We start from the raw sequence: 19,745 nt of genomic DNA on the forward strand, positions 1-19,745 counted from the left end.
TACATACATCAGTATTGACATTCTCTGTTTATTTCATGCACTGGAATGTGTGCCAGTCACTGCTAGACTGGGGATTTAAGGTTTATTTACTGAAGAGAATATAAATGAATAGACATAAGGCAAACAACATTATGAAAGAATCACTGCCTAGATGATGCATAATTCTAATATCCCTGTTGCCAAATTAAACAAACGATTAACTACCACGTGTGGAATAGTCTACTGTAAACGGAATTGTAGAAAAAGCATAACAGTAAGAAAGAAATCTGGAAATAAAATAACTTCCATTGCACCAGCTAAATAGGGAGACAGAATAAGGGTGTGGCCCAGGGAAGGGTAGATTAATGAGCACACGGTTACAAATACAATAATACAATGCACATACAAGTTAGGGTGTAATTTAATCCATGGCAAGGAAAGTAGGTTTGGTATAGAATCCAAGAAATACCAAGTTTTATATAATCATAGTAACTTGGAAAAAGCCTTGCAATAATTCTTTGTACTTTATAACCATATTTAATCTTCCATTTAGATGTTTTCAACCTGCTTTTGTGATTTTCCCCTTTCCTTTCTTGTATTTGTCATGTTAGTTTGACAAATTATAAATTTTTATTTCATTAATGGTCCTAAATCCTTGCTAGAATGAGGAGGTTGTGAAATGATTGGATGCGAAGAATTTTAGAGATACTGCAAGAATTCTGGAGTACACACTGTTTAATAACACAGACCCAGAAAGCATGTGTCTGAGAATGGACTTCAGAGCTACTTTTCTACAGTTAGAGACCACAGCTCTGTAACTTCTCATTCACAAAGTAGCTTCGTGATTCTCCTCAGAGGAGAGAGTTTCAAAATGTCATTTTCTTCCATTCAAAATTACAAAAGTTACCTGAGATTTGAGATACATCTCAGTAGTAACAAGCATGGATGCACACGGATGCATGTTTGATCTTCAGGACCATGACTTTTAAAATTTTTAACTTTAAAAAGTTAAAATTAATGTTAAAAAACTATTACAATGTTTTTTTAAAAAAATCTATTGCCAGATATTAAACTTTAACTTCAGGAATTTGGTAGTACAATGACCTTCAGAGTTCCATTCTTTAGTCTTAGTTTTAAAATCTCTAGTACCTACCTAGTAGATAAAAGTTTAATAACCCACTTAGAGATTTAATTTCCAACTCATTTCTGAAAGTTTCTTACTTATTCAATGATTTTTTGAATAAGCACACTGTCAATTATGCACATATGATTTTGATACAACTTATTTGTAGTTTAACCTATATGTCTTTCTTTTTAGAAAGATTGCATTTGGAATAGTGGAGAACAGAAATTTGTGAATTAACATAAATTCGTACAAAAACCTGTTCTGAGAACTTGTGTATCTGTTGGCTTTGCTCCTCACTTATCTGCTTTATTAGGCATGGTAGCTGGAACTGTAGCATCACAGAATATTACATAAGAACTCCTACCCGCATTACTCTACATTATTGATATTCTGTGAAAAGATACGATATATGTCATGTGAAATATAAATATATTGCTTAATCATGATATAACCTGAGTATTCAGCAAAGGCATACTGAGTTAAAGATCCATGGTGACAGTATTGGAAATTTGGGCCTCAGGAAAGGTAAATAAAGATTCTACCATAATGAACTAATTAATAATGAGTGAATTATTACAAGAGTATTATGAAAGAACAAGATCCCTCCTCTTTTGTCATATTGTGTGTGTGCGTGCGTGTGCATGCACACACACACACACACACACACACACACACACACACTTCCCTGGTTTGGTGCATCACAAAGGTCCTTGGTAGACGTAGGTTGAGGTTTCCATCCTAGACTACTTACACGCTGGGACTATAAGCCAATAAATCTATCTGGTATATAATTAATGCACCAATCTTGTGTACTCCACTATGTAAGCATCAAATAAGCTAAGGGCAAACCCAAAATCTTCTTTTTCTATTGAGAAAAGAACAATATTTCCAATATTCATTATTATCTTTTGCATGCACACATGCGGGTCATGTGTGCATGCAATTGCTCTTCTGTCTTAACTATACATTTCTCTTTGTTTATAAAGGCTTGAGATCTATTTCTGCACACTGAGAGCCTACTATCCTGCCAACGACATGTGTAAGACATTTATAAGAAAGAAGAGCTCGGTTTATAATGTAAATTTGAAGTTTTGAAAATGATAAAAGTCTCAAATCTACCTTAAGAGAATCAGAATTATTTTCCTCCTTTACAGGCAGTGATAATCTAGAATAATTTCATCACCACCTAAAGAAAACAATAAGCAACCATGGAAAGAAAAGATTCTATGATGTCACAATGATACTGTTAGGCCATAGAATACTCACAGGAGAGGCACATCAGAGGGTCCAGCTAACATAGGTACACATGCTTGTTAAATCAGATGAGCTGCTAGGAGCTTAGTCATGGATAGTTCTGTGGACCTAGCCGTTATTGGTCTATACTACAAAATCATGTCCCTGTTAATATCTCTAGCTATCAATGCCCCTTCCTTGGTACTCAGTTACTATACTAGATTTTGCTGTAACAAATGACCATAGACTGGGATTCTTAAGAGGAATGGGTGTCTTTCTTGTTCTGAAGGACAGAAATTCAGAAGTAGAGATATGACTAGGTGTAAGTTTGTCTTGCTGTTTCTCTCCTTAGCTTCCAAATGGTCAGTTTCTTTGTCCCTCTGTACACATAAGCCTACCATATCTGTACCTTTTCCAAAGAATATTGCTGATCCTGGATGGTCCTTGAAAAACAGTCACACTTTTGAACTTCATTATAGAATTAGATCCTGAAGTATGAAGGTCTAGCATTTCAATGTATGAATCTTCTGGAAATTTACTCCAGGCTAGCACAACCATGTTCCATATATTTCCTTATCCTTACACACTAATACCCTTGCGCCTTCAAATATTCTTTGTCTGTCCAACCCATAACCTCTTAGATTGGTAAGAGTTGCTTTGCAACATTAAAGGGTAGTAACTCTACACATGCTCTACCACTATTGACATTTTCATTAGAATAGTTTTGCTTGAGACAATGTTCTCTGAATTGAAAATTACTATAAATATAAATCAGTATAACCTAGACTGGTTGCACGGCTCAGTGGGTATAGACACCTGTCTACAAGCCAGGTGACCTGAGGATCCCAGGATCTGGTAGAAGGTGAGAACCAAGCACGTAACAAGTTGTTTTCTGGCTCCATCATTACATGCCTACACATATAAATAAATACATAACTTTTCCTAATTCATATAACAATATAAACTATTGGTTACAGAGTATTCTCTGGAAACCAGGTCTGCATAGAGAAAGGGTTGCATGCATCTTATTGATTGACAGCATAGAAACAGATGGTTTTTGCCTCACCTTGAGCAAGTCCCAGATGGTTCTCTCACACTGAAAGTGTGACAGTCCACAGACCCTTTCTCATTACCTTTCTCCGAGATGTGTATAAAAAAAATGGCAGGCATAAATGTTTTTAAATTCTCCTATGATATACATGAGCAAATGAAACTGCATAAGAAAGTAGTTTCATTTTATAAGTCTTATTTCTCTACTTTCAGAGTGAATTGTATATGTATATACATATATAAAAAGAGAAAGATCTTGTATATAGACAAGAATATTTTAGCTCTGCCATCTTGGCCAAGTTCTGAAATCATCATGCTCCTTTCAGATTCCTTGACCTTGGTTTTCCTCTAGCTTGTGGAGAGCATAGTCCTGCAGGTACAGTACATGCCCTCAAGTCATGTGACTTCAGCATATCTTTGGCTACTGCGAGGGTGGGTGGCACACTGAAGCGTGGGAGAAATGGAGAGGTTAAGCTACTCTCCTTTCATCTCCAGCTTCTTAGACTGTATTTGCTGAATGGTCTTAGATCTTATTAGTTGCACGTCCTTATGTTGGCTTTTCCTGCTATGTTGGCTTTTGAGGCACACAAAGTTTGTATCAGCTCTTTATTCTTCCACCTTTGAGACTGTGAATGCTTTATGTTTTCAGTAATCCCCACCCCCACCCCCAAGAACGCTCGATCTTTCCAATATTCAATGGCTACTCAGAAATCATACCTGTTTTGCTCTTGGCTTAATAGGAGTTCCAGGACAAATAGATAACTGTTACCCTAATGAAAAATAGGTTTCTGCCTTCTCTCTGGTGCGGTGGGTGCCCTCTCCTAGGCTCTTTACAGAAAAGTCCATTTCTGGGGCCCCTTCAATATTTATGGATGGAGGAAAGAGAGCAGCCGCAGCAAATATATAATAATCTTCTGGGAATGAACCCCTGTGGCTCAATTCAAAGAGCTGCCCAATCATCCCCCCCTCCGCACATAAGGAGCCATATGCAACCTATTTAGCCCTAAAAGTCACTAGCCTTTATTGTCTTTTTAAGACAGTGTATATGCTGTTAATTTGTTCCCCTGGCTGTCAAGATCCTTTATCAAATTAGACACCAATATGCTTTTACTTCTACTCACACAGGCTTCCACCCTTTTATGGGAAAGAGCCACTCCCTCTACGTGCAGCACATCAGAACGCACAGTGCCCTGCCAGGTTCAATCTCTTAGGGACATGCTCAGACTGCCTGGACAGGAATGTACACAACCTCCCTTATGCAAGCAGATCGATTTCACCACACACACACACACACACACACACACACACAACTATAAAGGGGCTTCTTGACGGCTTCCTCTATATCCCTCTAGCTCCACCTCAGAGGATAATAGAAACAAGCTGCTCTTGTACATCCCTTATTACTACCCCAGCTTTACAAACTATGAGACCCCTGAGGTCTCAAATACAATGCCCTATGGCAAATGGGTGTCACCTACATTCCATAGTTTGGCAGACAAAAACTATGTCTTGGTGACCATTGGTACACACATTTTTTTTTATGGCCTACAGCCTAAACAATGGACTCAAAAAGACTAATTCACCATATTTTTCACCATATTGTTTGTACCTTTGCCCTTATAATCATTTCCCGGCAGATGAACCCTGACAATGGCCCTGCCTTTACCATCTCCCAATTCTTCTGCTCACAATGAGACATTGCCCACCACATAAGGATTCTTCAAAAACCCCAAGGCCAAGGGATAACGGAAAGAACACATCTTACCTTAAAAGTCCTACTTACAAAACAAAAGGCAAATGCCTACCCCCCAACATACAGTTAATGATGACTTTGACTACTCTCAATATATTTAACATCTACAAAAGTGCCAAATATCTTCCTATCTCCCTCCATTAGCACACATTAGGAATAACCCCTCCCATCCTAGTCCGATGGTGCTATCCCTTAGACAGGATTCGGAAGGGAGCAGACCCCTCTCCTTACACTGGAAGATGTGTTGCTTGTATCTTTCCATAGCATCAGCGTAGGCCTATTGCATCATCCCACCAAACGAGAAGCTAGCCTGCTTCTCGCTTGACAGATCAAGGAAGGAGGAGGTGGAGGAGATGACGGAACAACAGGATCTGCTGAAAGGACATCCATGACCTGGTGGCAGGTGCCCAAGCCATGTGCTCTCCCAATACCCACAACTGGAGACTCTTTGCTAGGGAGACCTACCACGAATAGAACGAAATCATAGGAATCCAGGACTTCCCACTTGAAGGGTGCTGAACCAGGATGGAAATTACCTCTACATCCCGATTGTGTCTCCTCTATCCCCAGCCCATTCCTCTGCTTTCCTTATTGCAACAACAAGTGACTGCTTCCAAGAGGCCTCCACAGATGGAGGTTGCAGTCATTAGGGATGTAGAACAGAATCTGGCATAATGGCGCCATGCTTGAGGATCTGAAAACTCATTTTCCCCTTTCCATCAGTAAGCCCTGGGAAGAAGTGAGTGATCGCTGGGAATTGTGGGTAAGCCCCACGTGACTAAGCTCAACACACTGTAGTAACCCTGCATGTCTCTCTCCAGCTTGCCTCTGTCTCCAAATAGGTCTTTACCCACATTAACCTTCTTCAACAGGAAAACCAAACTCAGGAGGCCCAAGCCACTCTCTCCTGGCTACAATACATCCAATATACAGCTGACCTCCTCCCGCTAACCACCCACCCCAGCTCCTCTCAGTGCTGCTTCTGCATTTCCCTCTCTCAGCCACTACTGTCAACTGTTCCCACTAGAATCTTGCTCCGAGAACCACATGGAGACTTATTCACATGAAAGTCACAAACCATTCCTTTCTTCAATCTACCCCTTCCCGTTTGTCTTATAGGACCCTCTTCAAGATCCCATCCTACATGTCCTTACATGTTACATGGTAACATCACAGTACACCAAGCCAATCTGTGCTAATCCCTCTCCCCACCCCCACCCCCACCCCCACCTTCTCTGGTGCAACAACACTACCAGTTCCTGCATTATACATTTAAAGGCTTCTGTACCCCCATAATGGTTGTTCCCCAGGTTTATCTCTATGAGCCTGAAGAACTTGCTTTAGAGCCGGGAGGTCTAAAGAAAAGAGCGCTTTTCCTCTTTCTGCTCTTGGGACTGTGTTTCACCAGCTTGACGGTCACTCCAGGAGCAGCCAGAGCGGCCCTCCTCCAAACACACCATCTGGCCAAGTGATGTTCAGGATAAGCTTGACAAGGCCCCGGCTTCTACCACAGTCTTGAGTCCCCCCAGTGATAGATCACCTCCCTGCCATAGATTGTTCTCTAAAACTAGAGGACCCTAGCCTTCATGACTGATGAACAGGGAAAGAGTTGCTTTGTGCTGGGGGAAGAGTTGCTTTGTGCTTCTATGTCAGTAAATCTGGGCTGGAGGAACCACACACACATATCCTCAAAGATCTCAGGAGTGATCTCGGGGCACATTATGCACCCAATCCAATGCCTCGCCTCTGTCCTATAATATTCAAATACTCTGGTTGATTGCCTTCTCCCCGTCGCCACCCCCTTTGACTTCAAACTGGTCTTTGGGGCTGGGTCTTTTGGGCTGGGTCTTTGGGGCTGGGTCTTTGGGGCTGGGTCTTTGGGGCTGGGTCTTTGGAGCTGGCCATATTCTTCCTGGCACTCTGCCTTATTCAATTCCTAAAATAACAGATTTTAGCATTGCATAAATCACTGCCAACCAGGTTCTGGTTCCACCATTCCCCAAGTAGAAGATTATGTCTATGATGACGCCTCCCCCCACTTTGTAAAACAAAAGTCAAAACCTGGATCAAATGTCACCAGGGGAATGAGCCTGGAGCAAGAGGGAGGTGGAGACAGGCTCAAACCCTAACATTCTTACCTCCTGACTACCAGACACAAGGATGGCTCCCTTCCTGTTCTGGGCCTGCGTGCCCCTGGGCACATAGCTCTGTGACACTCACCTCCAGAGTCTTTGATGTGATCACATGGCCTGATGGCCAAATTACAGGTTTAACTTCCTCTCTCCCTATAAGAACACATCTACCAAGTACCTAAAATTTCTCTTCATGAGATCTCAGTCCCAGCCAATAACACACACTCATGTTGAAAACTCAGACCCACTCCTCGAGGTTACTATCGCCTCCACCCCCCAATTAAAACAAAATTTAAAAAAAGCTGTGGACAATGAAAACTGTCTGAGGGAAGGCTTCTTTGCCCCACCCCCACTCCCACTCCCCATGTCAGCACTCCAGACAACAAATCCTAATTAACCTGTCTGGACAAGCTTTCTTCCTTTCATTCCAAAATAGTGTGGCAATAACACATGAATACCCCAAGGGCAGAGACAGAACTGAACCCTCATCTACTTAGTAAAAACATATAAGCAAGCGCTCTAAGGACATTTTGTTATGAATCTTGAGTCTTAAACACTATGCAGTTTCTTCCTCCTAATGCCTAACAAACTACTGTGTGCACAACAATTCACAGTTACTCCCTGAAGCTAGAGTTATGCATAGGTCCCCCAATGCCTCTCTCTCTCTCTCTCTCTCTCTCTCTCTCTCTCTCTCCTTTTCTTTTCCTTTTTGTTTTTTGTTTTTTTTATTCTTTTTTGTTTGTTTATTCATTTGTTTTTCAAGGCAGGGTTTCTCCGTGTGGCACTGGCTCTCCTGGAACTCACTCTGTAGAGCAGACTGTCCTTGAACTCAGAGATCTGCCTGCCTCTGCCGCCAGAGTGCCAATTTGAAAAGCTCTTTCAACATTTATCTTTCATCATGATTTTTTCCTGAACTTGAGTGTGCTCCTTACAATTCAGACTCTCAGAGGTTATTATTAAGATTTTCTTGATATATTAAAGTTGATAAATATTTAGGCATGAGATAAACCATTTTCTAATCTGGATGTTAGACACTAGAAAATCCTCCTCAAAGCACATTGCTGGCATGTTTTCCACTAGTTATTCTTTGAAATTGCAGACATAGGAGTCTCTCTGGAAAGCGTTCCTCTTGTAGAAGAGATCTAGGACTATATGGAAAAATCTGTTAGTCCAGACACTGTGTCAGAAGGAGAGCTGTTCCAAATGTTTGTTAATTACCATCCATATTCTACTGATGAAATTCCTCTCAAAGAAATTTATCTAACAGTGGCTTATTTGTCTCACTATTCCAGAGGGGACAGCCTACCATGGAAGGGAAACCATGACAGAGTGTACATCTCAGTGGGGACTCCAGGCTGCTGGAAACAGCGAGGTGATACCCCTCAAGCCTACATTCAGCTACCTGCTTCTGCCACCAACTCTTCATCTTCTAAAGGCTCCACAAATGCCCAACGCAGTGCAGGCAACCAAGGGTCAGCTGAGCAAGCATTTGTCCCCATGGTGGACATCTCATATTCAACCCATGACAAAGAATTTATATTAACAACAAGACAACCATTTTACAAGTTGTTGGTGACACTGTTGGGTTTTGACTTTAAAGGGTGTTACTATAACCTAGACTGGCCTTGAATACACAATGTAGGCCGGCATAGGCCGACCTGAAGTCATAGAAAATCCTCCTGCCACCTCTTTTCAATTGTTAGAATTGTATGCGTAAGTGTTGGAATCATAAGCACCATGCTTGGCTTAAGACAATCTTCCTTATCTTTCATTCCCTTCCTTGATTGTGTCATAACTTCTAATCGCCACACTCCACCCCCAAAAGACTCATTTCCTTATCGGTTTCCAAATCTAAATGGTGTATAAGCAGCTATCATAAGGTTCAGTTCAAGCCAGACACACTAGATGATTATTTCCTCTGGATTGTTGGGACTATCTTTTCCAAGTACCTAATTTAATATGGTTTTCCTCTTGTTAATCTCTCTGTTGTCAAATTGATTTGAAGCTCAGAAGGGTTTAAAGCATTTTTGCACTTCCTCCCATTAGATAAACCCTGTTAGATAGGCAGTAAGAGGAACCAGTGAGCTGGTATTGACTACTCCAATTCCAGGAAAACAAGAGAAGCAGCAGGGTTAAATGAGGTTGGTTGAAGAACTTGGCAGTCTATGAAGGAATTGTGCTACTGAAATTCCAGTAATAGCTTAATATGTCAGATCACATACAAATGACCTTGCCTTGAAATTCTTAGGCAGCTCTCTGGCTTCATACTCTTGGTGAATATTTCTGTTTTGGATAAAAGAAAAATGAACAAGAATTATATATAAATATTACAAAATTAATATATATATATTAAGGTTATAGAAATCAGAAAATATACTATATGCATGTAAGAAGAGAAGCCTTAAATATTAGTCAGAAATGATGTTCAACTTCACATTCAGAATAATGGCATTTATATCGTATGGGTGATTATTAAATAGAAATGAATTAAAATTAATTTATAAACAAAATAATGCAAATTAATGAATTATAAGAAAAAATACATTCCTACTTTCTAGCCTTCAGAAACTATTTAGTATGTATGCTTCATGTCATCTTATAAAAGGAAATATGAATATGACAATCTACTAATGTATCTGCTTATTAATTTGATCTATTTTGTATAAAAATACACAGAATTTTTTAATGTAAAGTTTAGCATGGTAGTTCTGTTTAAATTTGCCATAACTTTAGCTTGCACTATTATGTGACAATTGTCTCCTTGATTGCATGGGATACATTTATCTCGATCACTTTGGATCACACCAAATTGGCATGTTTTATTCTATAAATATTTATGAACCAGTTTATTTAAGTGGGAGGTACAGTAACTGGTTGACAATAATCATTAATGAAAGAGAAATAAAATGCCATGTCCAAGGTATGTAAATAACTCTCAAAAGAGCTCATTGTTCCCTTTATATTTTCACTGTTAAGGAAACACTCTAGATTCCCTTTTACACGATCAATTTGTCACTTTCATTCCTTCCACACGTCATGGCTCTTGTTCACCAAAATCAATGTTTCTTGAACACAAGTGTTGTGATACCAGGATGGTGGAGATTGACCAGTAGGGTAGTGTATTAGTCAGGGTCTCTAGAGTCACAGAACTTATGGGTAGACTCTACATAGTAAGGGAATTTGTTGATGACCTATAGTCTGTAGTCCAACTCCCAAACAATGATCCAAAGATCTAGCAGTTGCTCAGTCCCACAAGGGAAGCAGAAGACAAGAGAGCAAATCTTCCCTCTTCCAAAGTCCTTATGTAGGTCTCCAGCAGAAGGTGTGGCCCAGATTAAAGGTGTGTGCCATCATTCCTGGATCTGGGACTTACTTTGTCCCAGATGACCTTGAACTCAGAGATCTCCCTGTCTTAATCTTCTGGGATTCACAGCCACTATGCCTCAAGATCTCCATACTGAGATCCAGGTCAGAAACTCGTATCTATCTCCCAACCTCCAGATTAGGATCAAAGGTGAGCCTTCCAGTTCTCAATTATAGTTCATTCCAGATATAGTCAATCTGACAACCAGGAATAGCCACTACAATCAACCCCTTGTCAACTTGACACAAATAATTTCTTATATCCACATGAAACAATAACAAGGTATGGATACGCCTAACGTGATATTCTTTGTATAATCACAAACGCATTTATAGATTTACAATGCGGCAATGTTCCTCAGGAACAGTCTTTTAGTGTCACAACTTAAATACCAATTGATATTAAAGAAATTGGAAGAAAGACAAATGTATTCTTAACAAAATAAAACAGAAGCATTAATATTACTTTATAATCCTTGTTTCTGTAACTAGTTATGTGGCCTTAGCTGGTATTTAAAACTAACTTCCTCTACTACGCATTCTGAATTTCCTTCACCCTTGGCAAGTAACTCAACCAGTCTTGGCTCTTTTCCTGGAGGATTGACCCATACCTTCATTCCTGATGGGTCTCAATCCTTTGCCATCCTGCTTGGATTAGGCTGTTGTAGTTTCCCATTGACTTTAATCACAGGACATGGTAGTACTAAGAGACACCCTAAGGGATCTCCTTTACTCCAGACATAATCCTGTTTACCTCCATTGTGGAGAGGCAATCCAACTTCCCCAGGGTAAACTGGATCTATCACCCCTCCTAACACTGTTATTTCTTTCTTAGCCTGTTGGTTTAAGGAAATTAGAAGCCAAAATCACCAGGGGAAGTCTGAGGTTCCAGTTCAATGGAATGTTTGTTGTGGCTCCTGGTAGGAGCACTCCCTCCTCTGGAACCAAAACTTCTGGTCCAGCAGAACCTAGAGTTATGGGGACAGGAAGAAAAAATTTTCTTAGAGGGTCACTAGAAGTTAAGGTAGTGATAAATACCAGCTAAGGGCACATAACTAGTGTAAGTAAGTGGAACTATTCCCTTTTCCACACCTTGATTCCTGGACCCATGGATCCTGGCTATGGGAGAAACAGTGCTATATATTAAACGCTGAATCAAAACATATACTGACTTCTGAAGAACTCTGCCCCAGCTCTCCATGCTGTTGCCACATAATTGGCACTGTAACTGTGTCTTCAAAAGGCCATTCCATATTTCTATCAGACCAGCTGCTTCAGGATAATGGGGAACATGGTAAGACCAGTGAATTCCATGATGTTTTGTGCAGGAATAGAAACTCTAAGACAAATTGGTACCAGTGTAGTGGGGTGTTCTTGTGACAACCAGACCATGTTTTGGGCAGGACTGTGGAAGGACTTTGGAACTTTGAGCTAGAAGATTCATTCAGTGTTAAGAATTCTTTGGGATGTTGTGTAGGAGCTTGGAACTAGTGCAGAACAGAACAGACAATGGAGGCCTAGCTTGTGAAATTTCAGAGGGAAGATTAAAGACTCTTCTCAGGGCTGTAGCTATTTTGATTGTGGAGATTCTGTGGGTTTTGGTTAGCTGAGGCTGAAGAATCAGCTATGATTAACAAGATACCAGAACTACTAAAATGAGACCTTTGCATTATTATTGGTGCTGACTATTGGTGCTGGAGAGCTGGAGCTAAGAAACTGGCAGTGATTAAGAAGAGACCAGCATCACTGAAGTAAAATCTCCTGGGAAGTGTTTTTTTGTATTTTGGTTTGTTTTTAAGAGCACAGAGAAGCTGTGTTCCAGAGGTAGCCAAGATTGTACCTCATGCTACAGCTGGACTAGGTAATATGTAAGAATCTCCCAGGTGGTACTGATTTTGAAGGCATGAAGGGGTCAAGAGGAGTAGCTGAGGCTCAGTACTGTGAGAGGCCATGGAAGGCCATTGGTGAAGGTACAGTCTCAGTCTCTCTCCCAACTATTAGTCATTTCATCTAAGGTCCCTCCCTTTGAGTCTTGAGATTCTCTCGCCTCCCAGGTCACGAAGTTTTAAAATTCAAAAGGATGCGAACATTTCTTTTCTCCCTTCCTTATTTCTTTCTAGGGACAATTATAACTACAAGTTTCTTTTCTTTCTATTTGTAATGGCGAACTCTTTTTTAACATAAGGATATCCAGAGAAAAATATGACCTTATATACATTATATCCTTCTTTTTCTTTATTTAATAGTCTGTATTATATAGTATGTGTTATGTTTTGTGTGGAATATGTGATACATGTACATAAGAAGAATTATGTTTAATTTAAGAGGCTATAAAGATAAGAATATATTTTTTATTCAAACACTTCGTTTTCCTCCAAAGGGGACTATCATACATATTTAAATATGATACAAATGGGGTTATTGTATATCTATAGAAACACTCAAAGATTTTCACAGGTAAAAGACACTAGTGAGAATATTGACAGCAGTGTTTCTGTGCTATGGCCTCAATGCTTTCAGACTATCTCACAATGTCTACATTTTCTTGACCCTTACCCACCAGGACAAGTTATGCAATGCAAATTAACAATTTGTTTTCAATTAAAATACACAGTGTTTATGGGACCTACCTAATACATGAACACTTTGTTCTTAAATCAAGCTCATCTACAAACCTAGGAAGTAACCATTCCTGTGGAAACCTTTATCTTTTTTACTTATTATACTTTTAGAATTTGTCAGACATAACACTTAACAGGTTCTCTTTTGTGATCACAGAACATTCCATTTGCAAATGTTGGTCCTCTCAAGACCTGAACTATCTGCCTCTTTACAGGAAAGCATTTAATGTATTGTGTAAGATAACAAAAAAAGAATGAAAAATGCAAAAATAGCTCATGGCCGACAATTTGAATTTGACAAGAATGGCATTTTCCTCTGGCAAATTTTGTTTTGTTGGAGAACAAGGGGCTAAGGGGGGAAAAGTGAAAAACAATTAGTATTTCAACTACCTTTACTGCCTGTTCAATTCTGACAAAAGATAAATCTGAGAACTGCTTACACTCAATTGATGGAAAATGACTAAACACCCATCCATGCCCCTGTGCAATTCGGCCACATGCACAAATCAAAGCTTGGACGTGAGAATCACTGGTTTATTGTTTTAAAATGTAGCAAACGGAAGCTAGTTTACACTTCACATTAGGTAGAACTTGCTCAGCCTGAGGACCGTACTGTTTAAATGTTAATCAATGTATTTAAATATTAAATAGAAAGGCTCTACCATACTACACATACACTAAAACATCTTGGCCTGGGTTTCTGAGTTTTTCTGTTTCAATGTTGTTGCTCTCTCCTTTGGAACTCACTGAGAAAAGTAAAACTCAGTGACAAAAATCTCACTCAGGGATGACCATAAAGCCAGAAATAGAGTGTACATATTGGCATATTGATGCCGAGAACTAAAAGTTCAGGAAATTTGATGACATCTTATGTCAGGGCTCAGATAAACATAAGCTCGGTAGTGTGATCCCTCAGGTGTGAGGTAAGTGATTGTGAAATGAAGTAAACTCTTCATAGACAGAAAAACAGTGCCTTGTCTTTGGGGGAATGCTTTGCTGATGTTGTCTATGTAACGCTCTGCGCTCGTTACTAAAAAGTACATTTAAAAACGATACTCGTTCTGTTTTCCAAGGTGAGTGGTTTTTTGTTGTTGTTGTTGTTGTTGTTGTTGTTGTTTTTGTTTTTTTATATTTTGAGCACAATAAAACGCTTATGGCCAGTCACATTTCCATGCCTTACTTTTCAAAAGTGAATCCCAGTCCAACAGTGATGGAAAATATTTTAGTTTCTTTTTGCTGTACATCCAGCCCGTGCCCAATATTTAACGATAACATGAGTCGTGCCGTGAACATGAATCCATCACAGTGTTAAGAATGGACTTTGACATTCTCAGGAACCATTCTGAAGGCACAGTTTTATGTCAAGTGTTCATTAATCCCAGAGTACAGGCAGCATGGTTCGCATCTATTGCTCTGACACCCAACGTGTATAAATATTAAAGCAATGATTTATTGTAATATTCTTTGTGCATTCCATTTTATTGGCACACATTCGGATGTAAGTTTAGGTCAGTGTGGGCATGCTCTAGAGTGTGAACTCTTCTTCCTCCTCCGCCCTTCCTGGCTGTGAGGTAGATGGCGTTCTCCCAGGCACGATGCATGCCCAGGCATGCTATGCTGCCTCACGTAAGCCGGAAGTACTAAGGTAATTGACTAAGAGCTGAATCTGTAACACAAAACTAGCCCTGCCGCGTCTTCGAAAGTCCATTTCTGTTGTTCTTTTGTAGATGGCCTGAGGTCTGACCACGATACGCTGGCCCACAGAGAAGGGACATGCTCCTGGGAGAGGCTTGTTCTCCTTCTCCCAGGGTCGCTTGTTCCCTGTAGCTCTTCTCAACTATTTGATACAGTGACTGAAAAGTGATTGACAAGGGACTTGTTCTGTCAGCCTTTTCCTGGAAAGGCAAAGGATTTTGTTTTTGCTTCTAGAGAGCCTAATAAAATACACTGTCATGAGAGAACCATGTGACACTATGAAGGAACATGTTTTCTTTTCCTTTCTTCTGACCAGAAGTGACCTGATTTTGACAGGATCTTAAGGATATGGTTGGAAATGGTGGGCAACAAATACCACTGTAATATATATACATACACACACACACACACACATATATATATATGTGGAAGGTAGTGTCTGTGTGTGTGCTTCAGAATAAATTTTGGAATATATATATACATTTACACATTCATACATATACATGTATATACATGTATATGTATATAAATGTGGATATGTGTATATACATATACATACATAAGTATATGTATGTATATGTATATGTGTATATATGTATATGTGTATATATGTATGTATATGTGTATGTATATATGTATGTATATGTGTATATGTATGTGTATATGTATGTATATGTGTATATATATATATGAGTTGGCTTAATGTGGCATAAAGAGAAGACAAATAAATAAATAAAAAAAAATAAAAAATAAATAAAAAAATATATATTAAAAAAAGAGAAGACAAATATAAGTAGAGGGACAGAAATCGGGGGACAAAGCTATTTAGACTGGGAAGAAAATGAGAACTGTTTGGTGTAAAGAGGATTTTGAGTTTTCGATTTTGGACACATCTGTTACATTCAGTGTCTGTGATGAGTAAAGACATGAGCTGGTATGATGGTTAACAACCCAGATGTGGAAGGAAAGCGTTCAAGTACACACCATGGTGCTGCACTCCTGCAATCCCAGTCAATCCACCTGAATTGGGAAAAATCTGGAGTCTATGACATGAGCACACGGGGTAACACATTATGTATAAGAGTAGCCTCCCATGGGAGACTATAAAGGACAGAGTTACTGAGACTTTAAGAATTGGTAACACTGGTGGTAGGTAATAGCATGGAAAAGCATGTTTGGCATATGGCAGCTGCTCAATGAAACACTCATAAATAGGAGGAGAAGACAAGCATCTTTGCTGCACAACTCATCTTTTTATATATCTGCACAAAGGATCATCTGCACAAAGGATCATCCTACTGTTTTAATTTCTAACCTGATACCATTAGTTGACTTTTAAAGACAACTCTGTAGAACCCTGACAAAAGCTAAAAACAAGAACAAAACAAACTAACAAACAATATTTCTTCAGAAAGGAATGAAGATTACTTACAGATGTCAAATACTAAATGGGAATCCAAAAGCCTGAAGATGGAGAGGTAAATAATTCAGAAATTATCATACTAGGCCAGCGAGCAGCAAGGAAAGGGACAGAGAAGGTGAGCTCCGTAAGCCCTTGTGTCTGTTACTCGCAGATGATGTTTAGGGGGAAGTCTGAGTACTGCTCCCACATTTCTAGAGTAGGAAAGGAGACAGATCTTGGAGACCACAGAAGCAAAGGAGAAGGAATCAATAGCAATAAAGGTTCATAGCAAAGGAGAACGAACTGCATGGTGAGTCTTATTGGAATGTATAAAGAGTGTCTGTAGAGGTGGTTATTGTAGGCAATTAGGAAGTAACCTTGAGAGATGTGACACAGGTGTCTATATATTTGGACACAGCAAGTGAATGAGAACATTCAGAGTATGTGGTGTCAAAACTAACACAAACTAGAGGTTGATATGGAACCACAAAAGGAGCAAAAGGAGAGTTAGGAATGGGGGTGGGGTGGGGTGGGGAGGCTCATCAGAGGCTACAGTTCAGAGTGCCTCAACCATGAGTGAGTGGCCTCAGGACAGCAAGTTCCACAAACAGTGACATCCCGGAAACCTGAGTGTCCTCTATGACTCACTGAACCCGTCAACACCACCACAGAGTTCTACTCCAAAGTTTGCACCTTGTTTTGACTCACCCTGATTCATTTTTTATTTTCAAGGCTCTAAGATTTCCCTCCTTTCTTTGATATTTGTTTTCGCTCTAAACCTGACTTTACTGGCCAGTTTCAAATCCTCCTAGCTGACACATTTTTTTGGTATGTTTCCTCTAAACTCAGCTAGCTTCCAGATACACTTTTTCCATTCTGCCATATGTATTTGCTTCAACAGATAAAAATGCATCTTTAAAATAAAGTTTGTCTAAGAATGTAAGCTTCTTTGTACATTTCAACTATATCTATGTGTGTGAGGATGGAGAAATGAAGAAAAATGATCCTGCAGTTAGGGTGAAAATCACTTCTGCTAAAGAAAAACACAGTGAGAGTTATGGGAGAGTATTTCAAAACTATTAAAATGTTTACTTTTTAAGATTGGGAAATAAGAGATTTATGTTTCTAGATATCTAAATAAAACAAAATCTATAATAATAGGCACACTTAATAATAATAATATCCCAAATCCAAGTGTTTAAGATCTTTTCACTTGGACTTCAGTCCCCTTTTCATCTTCTTATTACCCATCTGCCCTAATTTCTCTGCTGGGCCTCTCTTTTCATCATCAACAAAGGCCCTTGCCAAGTCTATATGTTTGCCTTTCTTTCATGGTAGTATTCTTCCTCCAGGGATGCATCTGTATTCAGTCGGGTTTTCCTCTCCAAATATTTTCCAACCCTTTCAACTCACAGAACATTGTTGTTTGTTTTTATTGAATATGATATCTCTGTCCTCTGAACTCTCATGGTGTGTGTGTGTATGTGTGTGTGTGTGTGTGTGTGTGTGTGTGTGTGAGAGAGAGAGAGAGAGAGAGAGAGAGAGAGAGAGAGAGAAAGCAAGAGAGATGGGGGAAGGAGGGAGGAAGAGAGAGAGGTTTTTAGCTGGCTATCTCTTCAAAATGTATTTGGATTTTATTTTTCTTGATATATAGCTCAGTGGTTCTAACCTTGCTTTTTTAAATTAAACTTGGAAAAATGTTAAAGATGTTGTGGCCTAAGTTTTGACTCCAGTGCCTAAATTGACAGAAATTTCTACAGTTTCCAAGGTGATCCCAATATGACAGGTACAGTCTGATGACTCTGTATTGGCAGGTGCCACACCTCATTTATGTCTATAGCAGTACAAAATTTCACATACACAATATGGTAATGACAAGCACGAGGAAAATATGATTAGATACCCAAATACCAATTAGCTCAAATGTCAGTAAGTACAAACTGATGACCTCTTGTTCCAATAGTCTATTACTATGAAAGAGCCACTTAGCAGAAACTTGACCTTCAATAGCTCACTGCCATGAATATTTGGAAGCAAGTTGCCTAAATGTTCAAACACGAACAGCTGAACTGAAATTGACACTGCCTGGAGTGATATAAAATCCTGGAGTCCAAGGAGGAAAGGCCATAGCTAGAGCTCTTCATTCCAATGCTTGACAACTGATCCGTAACCCCAGAAAAGACCAAAGCAGTAACACATAGATCAGGGTAAAGCACACAGCACAAAGAATATACAATATTCACTAACATAATAACAATACAACATATTTTTAAAATACTTGCAAAGACTATGTGGATATTGGGGTAAAATGTCCTCTCTCTCTCTCTCTCTCTCTCTCTCTCTCTCTCTCTCTCTCTCTCTCTCTCTCTCTCTCTCTCTCTCTTTCTGTAGCGTATGTACACTTGATGTGACGGTTGACTCTCCCGTGTGGACATGTAAAGGCCAGAAGTTGACATAAGATGTCTCAGTAATTTTTCTACTTATGTTTTGAAATATTTTTTGAATATTTTTTTCACTGAATCTGGGCCCCATGATTATGGCCTAGACTGACTGGTAAGAAAAACATCGTGGGGCCAGTGGGTCTCTGGGCCCCAGCGCTGGCTTACAGGTTTGCAGTTCCGCCGTCAGCTTTACATGTTCACTGAGGATACAGATTGGAGAGAACTCTTTCTGCTGAGCAATCTTCCAAACCCATCTTCCTAATTATACTGATTAAGTCATAATTACAAGAATTGTATTGAGTATTTTTTGTATTGAGTATTTTTTCATCAATGTTCATAAGGGAAATTGGTCTTTTAGTAGTGTTATTTGGTTCTCTGGAGTCTATTTGAGTTCTTTGTGTATATTGGATACTAGCCCTCTGCCAGATATAGGGTTGGTAAAGATCTTTTCCCATTTTGTTGGTTGCCATTGATATAACAATTTGAAAGCAGAAATGTTAGCAAATACTTTCATACAGTATTGTTTATCTGCAACACTTAAGGCATGATGGCAGGCTTTTTCTATGTTTGGTTATTATTTATTTATTTATTTAGTTAGTTAGTTATTTATTTGAGACAAGGTTTCTCTTTGTAGCTCTGGCTAGCCTAACTGGCTCTGAAGACTAGGCTGGCCTTGAACTCACAGAGAACTACCTGCTTTTACTCCTTGAGTTCTGAGATTAAAGGTGTGCGCTGACAGTGTGCCATCTCCAAGCAGTGCAGAAAGCCAGCTATACACCCAGCAGCCAGCGAGGAGGAGACAGCCAGCACAGCCTACATCCAGAGCTGATTGGGGCCACAGAAGTATATACCCGAATACAACTACAAGAGAGTGGATCTCGACTGCCATCTTTGTGACTGTGCAACAGATTGGTAGGCAGGTTTCACCAGAGTAGAGGATTGCTTGGGAC

This window comes from Apodemus sylvaticus, chromosome 15 (genome assembly GCF_947179515.1).
Source record: "Apodemus sylvaticus chromosome 15, mApoSyl1.1, whole genome shotgun sequence".
Lineage (NCBI taxonomy): Eukaryota > Metazoa > Chordata > Mammalia > Rodentia > Muridae > Apodemus > Apodemus sylvaticus.